We start from the raw sequence: 15,365 nt of genomic DNA on the forward strand, positions 1-15,365 counted from the left end.
TTCTCCTCATTGCCTTTTTATGGTACAACAGATGCACAGAAGCTGTATTAATTTTAAGAAGGTGAAGTTATACAGTATGTGTGTAATATATTACACACACAACTCTGTTAAAGGAACATTATTAAGGTTGCATTGTAAAGTATTCAAAACCTAGGAAATGCCAGAATTAAGGTTGCCCATGCAACTGGGACTGTCTCTGTACAGAAAATAATAAATTCACTTCTTTCTTACTAAATCTTCAAAAAAATAACTTGTAACACTCCTCCCTGCAATGGCCTTCATTTCCCCTTTTACAACAGGAACAGAGGCTTTAGATTAGCAAATCTAGTCCTTTTCTTTTTAGAGCTGACAAAATCTATCAACTGCTAAGAAGTGGCAGCATGTTTGCAGAGTCAAAAGTACATGGGGCATGTATTCCTTGGGTAATCTGTTCAGCTATCAAGCATGGGGGACTGGGGGGAAACTATAACCATCCTCCCATGTTCTTGGATGTTTATACTGGCTACTTAGAGAGTCTCTTAAATATGGTAAGGGACCAGTGCATCTTATATTCAGAATGTTAAAAGTTGTTCCATCTTCTCGTCATCATTGCTGTTCTTTATAGTAATGTGTACTATGGAACTTTTAGTGCATGATAGCAGGGTCTACATGGCCAGTTAGTGCAGGACAGACTAGTACTCTGTACATTCATACCCTGGTTTGCCATGCACTAACTAGCCATTTAGACAAGCCCTGAGTTTATCTTTCTGCTTTCACAGTTTAAAGCGCAGGATTCTACTGTAACCTGTCCAGAGGACATATGGACAACAGCTTTATAGTATCCTTGTGCATCATGCATGTTGTAACATTCTGCTGTCACTCTTGAAGGAAAAAAATCTGTTCCAGTTATAGTGTATAGTGTGTGTATAATTAACTCATTTAGCCATCACAAAAAACAGAGTCTACAAAAGTAAAAAAATGGTAATTATTTGAGGGCTTTGTTTTCTTGGTGCTAGTTCTTGCTAAGATTGCCTGCAAGTGGAAGATAATAAAGGTTTTAATGGCCACTCAATAGAAAAATCATGGTACTAACTTTATGCTGATAATATAAGTACCCCCAAACCATGCCATGAAGCATCTGAGACCGTGTTAATGTTATTATGGTGGTTAAGACTTTTGTGCAAGGTACTAAGGGATTGCCGACATAAGAATGTTTTAGCAGATGGACTGATATACTAGTACAGTTAAATTGATAGTATTATACAAATTTAACTCCCTGTGTGGACACGCTCATTCAGGTCCGAGTGACTTTTTGTGGTTTAGCTTAAACCCCTTCCAAAGTGACGTAAGCCAAATTGAAAAGTGCACTCATGAATCTGAATAAGAGTACCCACACTGGGAGTTATACTGGTATAATTTATACCAACATATCTTTCCTGTGTTGACAAGCCCCAAGACGATAGCAAACATTGTAGGGGGAGGAGGGATAGCTCAGTGGTTGGAGCATTGGTCTGCTAAGCCCAGGGTTGTGAGTTCAATCCTTGAGGGGGCCATTTAGGCATCTGAGGCAAAACTTGGGGATAGGTCCTGCTTTGAGCAGGGGGCTGGACTAGATGACCTCCTGAGGTCCCTTCCAACCCGGATATTCTATGATTCTATGATAGTGTTGACCTTGAAAAAGAAGTTAACTGGTTTATTTTTTCAAACTGACCATTGTCACTGAGTGCTTCACAATTGTTTGCTAATGAATGAATGTCAATGAATGAATGTCAATTTCCTGTTGCTTTTATTTTGTCACAGAACCCAGACATCCTTCATGGACAATGTTAACAAGTGCATTAGTAGTGTTATATTTCTACACACACAGCACTCATTACAAGATGAGCTGCAAAAGAACAAGGCCAGGTAGACCACACTACAGCAACACATGCTACTCTGGATCACTATTAAAATGGTCTTTCAAAGCCTCCCTGAGCCGTATAGCTCTGCACTGAGCTCTTCTAATAGCCCTTGTATCTGTATCTTCCAATTCAGGAGACAGCCACTCCCACTCCACCCTGGTGGAAACTTTTTCCTCTTTGCTTCAAGGATATTATGCCGGACACAGCAGGCAGCTATAACCATGGGGATTTTTTTTAATGAGGTCCAGTCTCACAAGTAGACAATGCCAGAGATGCTTCAAATGACCAAAGGCACATTCAGCTGTCATACTACACTGCTGAGCCTGTAGTTGAAGCATTCCTTGGTGCTGTCGAGGTGGCCAGTGTACTGCTTCCTGAGCCATAGGAGCAATCGGTAGGCTGGGTCTCCCAGGATCACTACTGGCATTTCAATATTCCCAATAGTAATCCGCTGGTTGGAAAAGAAAGTCCCTGCTTGCAACTTTCTGAACAGTCCTGTGTTCTTAAAGATGCATGTGTCATGCACCTTCTCTGACCACCCCACACTGATGTTGGTACAGCATCCCTAGTGATTCACCAGCACTTGCTTCACCATAGAAAAGTAATCCTTTCGGTTGATGTATTCTGTGGCAAGGAGGTCTGGTGCAAAAATAGGGATGTGAGTGCCAGCTATTGTCCCACCACAGTTCAGGAAGCCCATTGCTGCAAAACCATCCACTTTGTCCTGCACATTGCCCATAGTCACAGTCCTTCATTGTAGGAGGCAATTAAAGGCCCTGCACCCTTGCATCACAACAGCCCCCATGGTTGATTTCTCAACTCCAAATTGATTCCTGACTGATTGCTACCAATCTGACATTGCAAGTTTGCCCAGTGAAATCATCACTTGCTTCTTAACTGTCAGTGCAGCTCTCATTTTGGTGTCCCTGCGCTGGAGGGCTGGGGCAAATTTGGCACATAGATCCAGGAATGTGGCCTTGAACATCTGAAAGTTCTGTGGTCACTGCTCATCATCCCAAATCTGCATGACAGTACCATCCCACCAGTCAGTGCTTGTTTCTCAGGCACTCCAGCTGCAGCTGTTCTGCAAACCATCTCCAACAACCTTGAATTGTTTCTTTCTGGGTCTCACAGGAATCTAGTCTCCAAGGAATCGTCATATCCCCTATGGCTCTTCTTGCAGTTCTACAAATACTGTAAGATCAGGCACCCGTGCTCGCAAATCTCCTCCCAGTAGTGCAGAGCTGTGAAGGATGCATGCTTCTGTTCCACATGGTGGACAGCAAGGAGGGACGTATGGGTTTGTGGGAATTTTGAAAAGGTGTGAAATATTACGCGATGGATAGTACTGCGCTATTGGAAGCTGAACCCATGCGCCCAGCCACCCCTGCACAACTCATTTCGGCCCTGTCAGGCATTGCTAAAACTTTCCTAAATGCTCTGTGCTGTATGGTGTTTAGCTGCACAGTGGGATAGCTACCCAGGTGTGCTGCACTCCACATCAATACAAGCGCTCCTATTTGTAGCATTCATACAAGGTTCATGCACTTGGCAACATTCAGGGCACACCCGGAGTGTTGTGTAGGAGCAGTGCACACACGGCTCCTCTCAAGGGCATGAACCTTGGAATCTCGCCCAGATGACATGAACCGTGGGAAGCCTCCCAGGACTGGGCTCAAGGCCCAAGAGCAAGGAATGCGGTAGATAGAAATTGGTAAATAAGAATATTAAACAAAGCCAGTGTATTCCTTTTATCTGTTGGAGAATGTAATGCGCGGGGGGAGAGAAATAATAAAGGAGAGGGTGGAAAGCCGACAGGAGCAGCCCGTTGGCAGACCAGCCTGCTTGCTTGCTTAAAGCTTTGTGCTGTCTTGTATTTGAACCACAACACCTATTGAGGAAGAATACTACTGACATGAGAAGCGTAGTGTGGAGACGCACAGGCGATGTAATAACTGTGGTTGTTGTATGGCTATGTAACTTAAGTCAGCATAATTTTGTAATGCAGATGTGGCCTTAGCTACTGTTATTTGGGGAGATGGTGTTCCTACACTGACAGTTGAAACCTCTTCTGTCAGTTTGGGCTGTGTCTACACTATCAGGTTGTGCTGGCATAGCTGCCATGACTTAGCTGTGCTAACATGGTCTTTGTAATGTAAACATACCATAACTTCACATGCAAGGTTTAGCTTGAGAGGTAATAAATAAAAATAAAAGACTGAACCTTAAGCCATACAATACAGAGCCAAAGTAAAAACTTGTTTTTGATTCACTGACCCCTGTTGCAGTTTTGTACAGCTTATTAAATCAGATTCACGTGCAAAATTAGCATTATGCTTTTCTTGTGCATTACTTATTTCAATTTCAGTCTGTTCATTACATTGTTTTCTCTCCCCCCAGACAGTGTATTGGAGTTCACTATTGGATTGCAAATGACTGTCACCTTGAGAAGCTAATAAATCAGTCCCTTTCATTTTCAAATTTTCAATTGTGTTGACACTGTCTCAGGTTCCTCATGACATGGTTTGGGTATTTAACAGCAGGGATAGGATCTATTCAATGGATCCCCACCTCTGGCATATTTAAAGCCAACCGATCTGCAGAATAACAATAAAATGATGCAATCAATATATATTATGGGCCCAATGGAAAGTGCATTGAAACCAGTAAAATTAGGCATTTTATATAGTAGTTAATAACTTTGCAAGCACTGTGCTCCATTCTTTCAAACACCAGTTTTAATCATGCTGGTGGAGCTGCAATGCTTCTGAGAATTAGATTAATTTTTACCGGTGCTTCGCTTCATGAATGTAACAAATATTGTAACTGGGTTCATGTAAACCCAGTTAGACTAAAAAGGCAATAACCACAGTTTTTTGTAAATATAATCCCAACTAGTAAAAAATGTCCATAATGAAATGTAAAGTCACATGTAACTCTGATTTGAGTGTTGTAGAAACTTTCATGCTATGAATGACATATGAACCTGGGAGGTGTGTGACTGCTTTGTACTGAAAGCATGTGACACTCACAGCTTTCAGTGGGTTTAAAGAAAACCTGGTAAAATTAGACCATAGGAAGTGAGGTGTGTTTGATTTACAGGATAAAACAAACCCACTTAGCCATATTCCGTGCTGCTATAATTGGGTGCAGCTCCATTCTGTACTGCTATAAATGGGTGCATCTCCCTTGGTTGCAGGGTAGTCTTATTTACACCAGTAGAAAAGATGGCCTACCATTACAGTGCAATTCAAGTGTGAAGAATCCATGCAGTATAAAACTAAGGGAAATGTTACTGTGATGCCTTGCAACCAAAACCACTTAATTTCACACAGCTCAAATTATAGCCATTAGAGAGAGAATTCTGAAATGATGTGCCATTCGTCAGGCAATGTATGACATAATGATCATTAACCATGTTGTGTGATTTCAGGTTGGGAGAAGTCATAGTTAATTACTGTAGTTGTGTAGTCCTGTTCCTTCACTAGCATTACGGTTGAAATTTCCCTTGAGTTTAAAGAAATGCCACACAAATGCCTCTCTGAAAGTTTATATTCTCATGATAAAGTTCTAGAACATGCAATAGGTACATATGACACAGCAAAAAGATTCTCCAATTTATTTAAACTTCACTACTCTGTGTGGGGAAAATGCCAAAGTTCTTGCGGTAAGTAACCTGGCTAAAACAAAACAAAACAAAAATAAAAAAAAACCACCCACAAACAGGTGAACTCTTGTGGCTCAGTTGTTCCTTCTATATAGTACTAGATTGCAACTGTTACTGTGATCAGAAAGTAGCCTGAAACTAAAAAGCAGTTTCAACAACATATGAACTTTTGCCCCAGATCAGTAAAGCACTCCTAAATCAAACAGCACTTAACCATGTGCTTAAGTTTCATTGAAGATAATAGGACTCAAGCTCATCCTTAAAGTTAAGCAAATGTGCAGGTGCTTTTCTGACTCAATGCTATATGCTCACAATGAAGACTGAGTAATTCTCCTCTTTACCTGTATCCTTAGTGAAAAGTAAGAGGTCACTTGATTACATTTTTTCCAGATTTGCTGCCCTTTAAATTTAAAGGCAATGCTTCTTTCCATGACAGTAGTCATTTTCACAAGAGGTCTAGTTAAATAGTGTGGCAGTATTTTTTTTTTCAAAACCTGTGTGATTTCATAAACATTATATGTGTGGAGATAAGTTAGTGAGCAAAATTATATGGGTGACTTTGTGATGGTGTCAGGAAGGAAACTATTCCATGCAGAGCATTGTACAGCTGGGGTTGAGCCTGCAAACTTCTGCTTGTGCAATTAATACCAGCACGTACTTTGAAAGAGTTTGTAGGTTCATTAACTTCTTCAAGTACGCTACTTCCTTCCCCTTCCCACCAGAAACATGAAGTATTGTGTATTGCCCTGACAGAATACATAGATTCTCTCTTGAGTTTGAGCACATAAGTAATTCCATGAAATTCAGTGGAATTACTCATGCTGAAAGTTAAGTCTGTGCCTAATTGTTTGCAGGGCTGGGCATATAATTTTTAAATGCTTGTTGGCACTTGAAAACTGATGCAACCAGACATTACGTAGTACAGTTTCTAGAGGTGGGCCATTTCTAGTGTTCCTACTGATAATTTCTGATAATAGACTTGAATATTTACAGCAAAGAAATAAACATTGAAAATTATTATATTCAGCAATAATGTTTTAATTAAGAAAATTATAAAAAATTCTAAGTGTGAATAATTATTGAACAACTTTGGTGCTTAATTAACTGTTATATTATGCTACTTTATTAGGCTGCAATAATTAATCCATTAGCAATTCTATTGGCTCAGATAAAGAAACTAATTACTTTAAATCTTCATGCCTATGAAGAGATGAAATGCATTATGATTATCATTAGAATAATTTTTACAGTAGTTTGGATAAGTAATATCCTGTTTTATTTTGCTTGTTAGAAAAGCTATTATAAGAGCATAATCAGTTTCTAATAGCAAATAGCACAGGACAATTACATAATGTAATGTGTGTTGTATCTGAAAACTCTATTTTAGTCTAATTTAACAGACTTAAATTTTGCCAGTATTAATAGGTTTTTTATTTGAAATATGTAAGCAGTATACCTCACTGTTGCAAATATCAGATGTACTGTACCACAGTGAACTGGGCACCCGGAGATAAAAGGCCATAGCAGAATTTCATTATCAAGCTAACTTGTCTTATAATTTAATATTTTTAGCTCTGTTATATTTAATTAGCTCAGACTATTAATGTGGGGATAGCTATCAAGGTACCATTATGGGAGTGATAATCCAAGTGAGATGATATTGCATTAGTTTGTGAATGATTATGCTAATACAGTACTTGTGATAGGCTTCTCAGTTGAGCTGGCTAAATTCTGCAGTAAAGCAGCTGAGCATTTGGTTGTTCAATAATTATTACATTATTATTGTTTGTTATTTAGATTACTATAGCATCTCGGAGCCCTAGTCATGCCTCAGGGGCCCCCACTGCAAAAAAGTCAGTCCCATTCAAAGAATTTACACTCTAAGTATTAGACAAGAGACAACAGATGGATACAGACAGATGGATGGGGATGGAATGCAAGAAAATGAGACCATATTGGTCAGCATGAAAAGCAGTGGTCTCAGCACACCAGCAGCCTAACTGTTGTGAAGTTTATTGTCAACATCATGCAAAGGAGAGGGATTTGAAGAATTATAATGAGGTAACTCTGGATGTTTGCAGGAAATCCCTCCCAAGCCTGAAGGGCAGTGTAAGAAAAAGCACAAAGATGTTTGTTTGAAAATTTAACAAAAGAGCTGGATTCTCAGGCTGACTGGAGGTGGAATTGATATCTTAATATTGAATAAGAGATGGTAGGGAGGGAGGGGATAGGCCACACAAGGCCTTGAAAATGAAGACAAGTACCTTATGTTTGATGTAATAGAGATGGGGAGCTAATGGAAGTTTGCAAAAAGAGAGGTGAGAGCCATGACCATAACTGGATTTAAATTGACCTTTTTCTATACTTGTCATTTTTGCTAATTATATTTATGCTTTCAATAACTAACCTGAGCAATTTGTGTCAGTTTCTTAATAAATAGCCTGCATTGATGCAGGCTAACTGCCTCATAACAAAATTGAAGTAGTCCCCCAAAACACCTTATATCAAAACGTGTTTTAAAGCTTGTGGTGTACAGGTTAGCTTGTGGTCAGTTGTTTTTGTTCTCTCATCATGGGAAAAGCAAAAATAGGTGACCCAGGGTCACCACTTGTCCTACTTTTATGCTGGGCACAAACATCTGCCCGTAGGCCTCTCTTTGCTAACATTATCCTAACTCCCTTTGTGTGTATTCCATACTTGTCCCATGCCATGTTTCAAGTTAATAAGTTACAGCAACTTCTATCAGTATTATACCCCACAGTATTATTGCCTACCAATGCATGCCTAACTGTATTAGTGGTTCAGGAGAGGGAAGGGTCATAGATAAACAGTACTGAACACTTTTATGATCTATAGGATTTTTTAAAATCCTTATAGCCACAAAGTGGAGAACTAACCAGTTGTAATAGAAAAAGGAGAGTACAGTAGATACCCCACCTACTGTCCATATTTTATTCTTTAATCATACAAGGGCAGAATGGGTCACTTGAGTGACATTATGCTTGTTAAACTGTCTTTTTGAATAGTCAGCTGCCTACGAGTCTTGCTATTTATAACCGTGAAATAGGCAGCTGTTAGTAGGAGAAATCCTTCCATTTTTCTGCCACTATTAAATACTTATTTTATCAAGTAGCATGTGTTGAAAGGGATATGGAATTGCAGAGTTGGTACAGCAGGTTAATGCACTAGAATCTCCTATGAAAACTGGGTGTAAATTTGATTTGACAGGTGAAATCCATTTGTTAATCTTCATCCTTAGTCCTAATGGACATTTTTTATGTATATAATAATTTCCACATAATTCAGCACAATTGGTACCATTAACATCCTCTATTAAGGTTAGTTTTTCTGAAAGTCAGGCTAGTGTAGGTCAAGACCGAGGTGCATTAGCAGGGCTGTTTGTGACCTCACTCTACCTTGCTTTTAGCCATTATTATCTGCCTTTCATTTTCATAACCACTAACGCAATCAAATTTCGAGTGAATAAACTGAGAGGAAATAGAATCTTCACTTCATACACTTCAACAGATGCTTTAATTTGTGTGCTGAAGACATTAATTTGAGTGGATTAGTTATTCCTTTTACAGACTATAATCTAAAACATCAAATGTGTGTAGAAACATATGATGGTTATGTACAATTTTAGATGTGTTAACTGAATTTATCCTACTTAAAGCTGGGTATAGCAGGTTGTTAACTTCTAACTAATTCTATATTACAGAAATTCTTCCCTTCTAGTCTCCCCACAACCTTATTTATCTATTTATTTTTGGAGCATTTGGTATGACTGTGAAGTCTATTCGGATGTGACTAATATAAAGTTACCAACCATACAAGGGCAATTTGGGGTTGGTTCGATGGAAGTTTCTGATCTTTGGAAGTAAGTTCTAAGGAGACAGTTGAGATTTCCAGTAGTGTCTTCTGTTTAAATGATTCCAAATGTAATGAACTCAAGGAAAGCACACCACTTTCAGGATGCTGCTGTCACTTAATTTGGCTTGTCGATCAGACATACGCTGAATGACATGAGTGAAAGGCATATTCTTTTATTCTCCCAGATTCATTTCAAGCTATTTGATAAGGAAGGAGCTTAGGATCTCCATGGAAGAGGCATTAGTAGTCTATACCCTGTTCTAGCTCTGTCTGGGGTCTTGCAGAGGGGGCGGCTTATGTTACACTGTCTGGAGTGGCTCATGACTGTGAGTGTCTACCTCAGGGCAGACTGTCAAAAACAGGGCAGACACCCCAAACTGGTGGCATATTCTACTAGATCTCACCAGCCCAGTACCAAATATGAATTCCTAAAGTACTACAGTACTGTTTGTGATTCCATTATAATAGTCTTATAATGGAATCACAAACAGTCCCCTTGGACACTCCAGTCTACTTTGCTACCCAAGCAAGCTGTGCTATGTGATAAATGGTCACTTACACCAAAAATCACAAATAGTTCAGGTTAATTCCAAGACCCAAGAGGCCAGTCACTCACCCAGATCAAGTTGCGTCCTATATCTCTTGATGAATACAATGCTGGTATCCAATTCTATACTAACTACAGGTTATAGCTAAGGAAAAGAAATGAGTTATTGAGAGGTTAAAGCAAGTAAAATATATGTACAATTGAATCACAGTATGTAATTCCACATGGTAGCAGAGATGTAGTAATCTTCCAGTTTCCCAAGTGTCTCAGGGCTACCCATAATCACTCTGGGGATCACTGTGTTCTTCAGTTATTCCACCCTATTAGAATCCAAACAGTCCAGAGATTAAGAATTTTTCCTTTGTATCCATCCTTATACCTTCTCACAGAAAACAAGCGGAGAAGGTCACTACCCACGTGGGCATTTTCTTTGAGGACGGAAATTGAGGAAAGCATTTAGAGTCTTTGATCTGCGATCATCTCACACAATGACCACTTGTTTTGAAATTAGCATTTTACTGTTAAAATTTTTCATTTGCATTGCACAAGCCTTTCTCATTTGGGTTATTTAGTTACGGGTGTATATACAATATAAATGTTTGCTATTACATTATAATGAGAAACAGAGACATAAAAACAATGTACGTAATATCTTGTTAGTTTCATGAACTTTGAACACCAAATACATTCTTATTCATTTAACAATCACTTTGATCTAGACTAATATGCAGGTGAATTGCCCTGGTTTCCAGCTGTGCATTTGTAAGTGTTTAGTGAGTCTTGGGGCTTTGGCATGAGCTGAAACCTGGTCTGCCACTGTCACAGCTTAGACAAGCCCCATGTGGGTCCTCGTATTCTGTAGCTCACTGTCTAAGCTATTTGGTGACAGGGTAGTAAGAGATCTTCAATGTGATAAGTTAGGGAAATTTGCACACATGAAATGTTGGTTAAATTTCAATAAAGTGTTTCTGCCAGTGTTTCTAGTGGACCACAAAATGAATAGCTTGATGGCTTGACAAAGCCCTGGCTGGGATGATTTAATTGGGTATGGGTCCTGCTTTTGAGCAGGGGGTTGGACTAGATGACCTCCTGATGTCCCTTCCAACCCTGATATTCTATGATTCTATGAATAGTCCAGCAGTTAACCCCTTAACCTTCTTAGCTTTTATCACATAAAAAATTCTGGGATACTTATTCTTAGGACTAGAGGTGGGGCAACCAACACTTCTGTTTTTCTAGAGCTACATGAAGTCTGAAAAAAATTATGCTCAACTTCTTTTGGCATTTCACATCCCTCTGCAATTGGCTGCAGATACCTTTTGTCTAGTAGACAGTAATAGCTCACGTTGCTTCAAGGGCAAGTCACTCATCCTCTGCCTCACTTTGGCATGTAGCAGCTGCGTAAAGTAGTTTTGGCACCGGCCTGCAAGGTAGGAAACCTGTATTACGATTGTGTGTGTGTGCACATGTGCGCACACCTGTACTTCTCCTGAATTTTGCCTCTTCATAGAATCTCTTTACTACCAAATATTTATTGGGTATCGTGGCCAGAGGCCATGTACTTTTAAGTATATGCATAATGCAGAACACTGAAAGAAACATTTAGTAAAAGGAGGAGAGTTGGAACACTACAGTGATTAGTTATCAGATTTCATTGGCCAAATTGGGCTAATGTTTGTGGGGAAAGCCCTAGGGAATCAGGGAAGTTTTTGCAGGGTGGACTGGGCTGGCACTTTTACATGGTTCAGCCCCCTGTATTCCAAGTTATCCAACTGTGGATGATGGATTTGAACTTGGACCAGCAGTTGGGTTAGGTGAACGTGATCACCTGTTAGTACCCTGGAGTGGGACTTATAAGGAGAAGCCTCCTCCATCAGAGAGAGAAGGGGAGAAAGATGCAAGGGGTCCAGAAGGGAACCAGGATTAGAGATGACTGGGGAAAAGGCCTAGCTGGACCTACTTGCATGGAATGAAGGAGCAAAAGCCTCAAGAATTAGAAGCTTTAGTAAATGCCAGGGAGAATGACCTTCTTTTTTTTTTTTTTTTTTGCAAACCCGGTAAGGGGCTAAAAAAACCCTGTGGAGTAGGAAAGCCTTGTTTGCTTTAAGTTGACATTTGAACTATGGTGGTATTTTAATAAACCAGACTCCAAGAAGGGGGGTTATTTGGCATAGGAGCAGCTGAGTGCTCTCATTAGGAAGCACAACAAGCAGAAACTAAGGCAGCAGAAAAATCTCACACTGGATTGGTTAAACCTTGTTACAGAAGGCCTTTCGAGGCAACTCTGCTGTTTGAATGAGGAAGTGGAAGTTTGGCTACGCCACACATAAGCTATCAGGTGTCTTTAAAAGTTAATATACTTCAAAAACAGAAATTAATAAGTGGGGCCCAGTCTGCTAAAGAATGGGAAATGGGCCTTAAATTCTTCCCGGGCAGTTCTGCTGCCAGAGCAGGAGATTGAGTTACCCAAATCAGGATGAGGCTAGCAGCAGGAACCGTTTCCAGATGTGTTTAAAACATTATTCCTCAGTTATGGAACTAAAATAGTGACAGATCTGGCAGCCAGAATGTTCACCAGCTGGGGCTGTGTCCAGGAGAGCAAAGGAAGTCTGAAACCTTTTGTTCCTCAGCCCAGCTCGAAAGGGAAAAATGACATCTGAACATTATTGTAATGCATTTTGAGAGTGTACATATATGAGGAAATCATGTAGTGTATTTTCAAGCTGTGACTGTATTAAAATACCTGTGTTTTAAAGTTCCTCTTTATATGTTCCTCTTGACAAAGCCCTGGCTGGGATGATTTAGTTGGTGTTGGTCCTGCTTTGAGCAGGGGGTTGGACTAGATGACCTCCTTAGGTCTCTTCCAACCCTAATCTTCTATAATTCTCTATGTCTTGCTGTCAAGGTACTCTCACATGAACAGCAAGAGCAAAAGATTTTATTGAACATGAACAACACTGGCTGTCTAGCTACAACCATGTAATTCAGTAGACAGTGTAAGCAAGTGCACTGGCAGTCCTACTGCAAAGGAGGTAAGTGCACGGGGAGTGCAGTAGTATGACACCTGTTCTACAAGTTCACATCAGGGTCACCATGCCTGCATGAGGGTGGAGTGTAGAGGGGACAGCTGACCATGTGCACTTTGCTCCAGGGACTAGGGCAGAGAGGTAGCAACCCAAGCAGCCTTCCAAGGTACCTGACTCCCCTGTTACAGGGGATATGACCCATTATCTTTTGTCACTCTTGTCCCTCATTCTCTCCAAGTCTCGTAACATCTTTATGTAAGCTCTTTAGGGCTGGGATAGGGTCTTAGGTGCCATAAAGGCATACAATCATGCTACTGAGCTGTTTTGAGGTGTTGTTCATTACCCTCAACTCTCAATGGGAATTGAGGGAGCTCATCACTTTACAGAGTCAGGCCCATCCTGAATCAATCATAATGATGATTGACAAAGTCAGTACCGTAGAACCCTGGCTTGCTAGGAAGCCTGTGTAGGACTTACAAAGCTACTAAGATGAACAAAATATGTTAGTTTTAAAAGTTAAACAATTATTTCTTGATATTACCAACAACTCTGTATTATCCCTGCTTTCTTCATCACTACTGCTGTCCATGCAGCCTTCAATAAGGACGGAGTAGGAAAGTGTTGTTGGCACTTTTCCAAATCTTATTAATTATCTGTACCTGTGACATTGTCCCGCTGTTAGTCATTAACCTCGCAAAACTTGTGCCAATGATGGGGTCCCAGATATGCAGCTGCTCTGTAGGAGTTCATCACACAGGCCGCCTACATACTCAGGTCCTATTTATTAGAGTATAACAAGCAACAGATGCCAGGTGAGGAGCTGATTTAGATTGAATAAATTCCACTAAATCAGATGTCCTTGTTAGTACTGCACCATTGTTAACGTGTGAAAATTACATTTTTTTTTAAAACGAACTATTATAGAACAGGTTTCAGAGTAGCTGCGTGTTAGTCTGTATTCGCAAAAAGAAAAGGAGTACTTGTGGCACCTTAGAGACTAAATAAATTTGTTAGTCTCTAAGGTGCCACAAGTACTCCTTTTCTTATTATAAAACAGACTATTGGGATATTTTTTTCAGTTTAGTGTCCAGTCTATACCAGCATAGCTACCTGGACTTGTTTTCAGTGGAAGGAGGGCCAGGTCCATGATAGTGCAGCAATATGGTAATTTGGACATTACACGCAGAAGAATCTCTTCTCTGTGTTTTTAGTCTATCAGGAATGGATGTGAAGTTTTCAGGAGTCTGTATTTTAGCCAGCTCTATAAGGATGTGCTCGAAGGTGAGTGATCTTTAAGAACAAATTAGCAAAATAGTAACTACTGTATGGCTCATGAAATATAAAGTGACATGCCTCTATATACATGAAGCAAAGAGCAGTTTCAGCTAATCCACTGCCTGCCTCAAAATTAATGTCATGGTACATTAACATTAGCTGCGAACTTAATTCATGCACTAATGTACAGTCCCATAAGAATTCAATTTGCAAACATCTCTGTGTTCAATCAGTTCTTCTTATGTACAGTAGACATTTTAAAAACAGGTTTCCAAAGCAAAGCCATTTGATACTCACAAGGTTCAATAAATGCTTAGGAAATTGTGCACTAACATTAACTAAATCTGTTTAGGCTGTAGTATTAAGAGGGGCAAAGATTCTGAGGTGTCGTGTTCCTGGAAAGACTATCAAGATTGGGGGATTTGAATGAGTTAGCAGCTTATTGAAGAGCTGGGAAATAAGCAGTACCAATGTTCTTTATCACCATTCTTCATACTGGCCATTTCATGAATCCAGGCTAGCATGTCTATTGTGCTTGTAACGAACAGTGTTTGTCTACACTGTTCATGGATACTTGCGAACGGTGTAGATGGAATAGCACCAAACTTGAGAACTCACCCACTTGACCTAGAGTGAACTACCTTAGCTTTAAATAGTGGGCTGTTATATATGAAATCTAGTGGGAGACCTCAGATGTGCAAAGCCAGTGTATTACATAGCCACTAGTAATGGCTGAATCCTTTTAACTGAAAAGTTTGACAAACACTTTGACACACACACAAAAAAGAAAGTTTTCACATACTCGGTTTTGGTTGGTGTGTTTCCTTTTCTTTTTCTTTTTCCTTTTCTAACAAACTTCAGAACAAAACCTTTGGAAACTTTAATTTTGTTGTGTTGGGCAAACTCTAATTCCTCCCACTCACTCACTTCCACCTCCTTTGCATTAGTGTGGGATGAGTTGTAGGAAGAAGCAAAGTAGAGAAGAAGTTATCCTACCAAAAATATACTTTTCAAAAAATTTTGAATTCTTCAACTAGCTTTAACAGCCACTTCTCAATTCAAAATTACAAGTACAGCATGTAGAATTTAATGGCATG

The sequence above is a fragment of the Lepidochelys kempii genome, chromosome 9 (genome assembly GCF_965140285.1).
Source record: "Lepidochelys kempii isolate rLepKem1 chromosome 9, rLepKem1.hap1, whole genome shotgun sequence".
Lineage (NCBI taxonomy): Eukaryota > Metazoa > Chordata > Testudines > Cheloniidae > Lepidochelys > Lepidochelys kempii.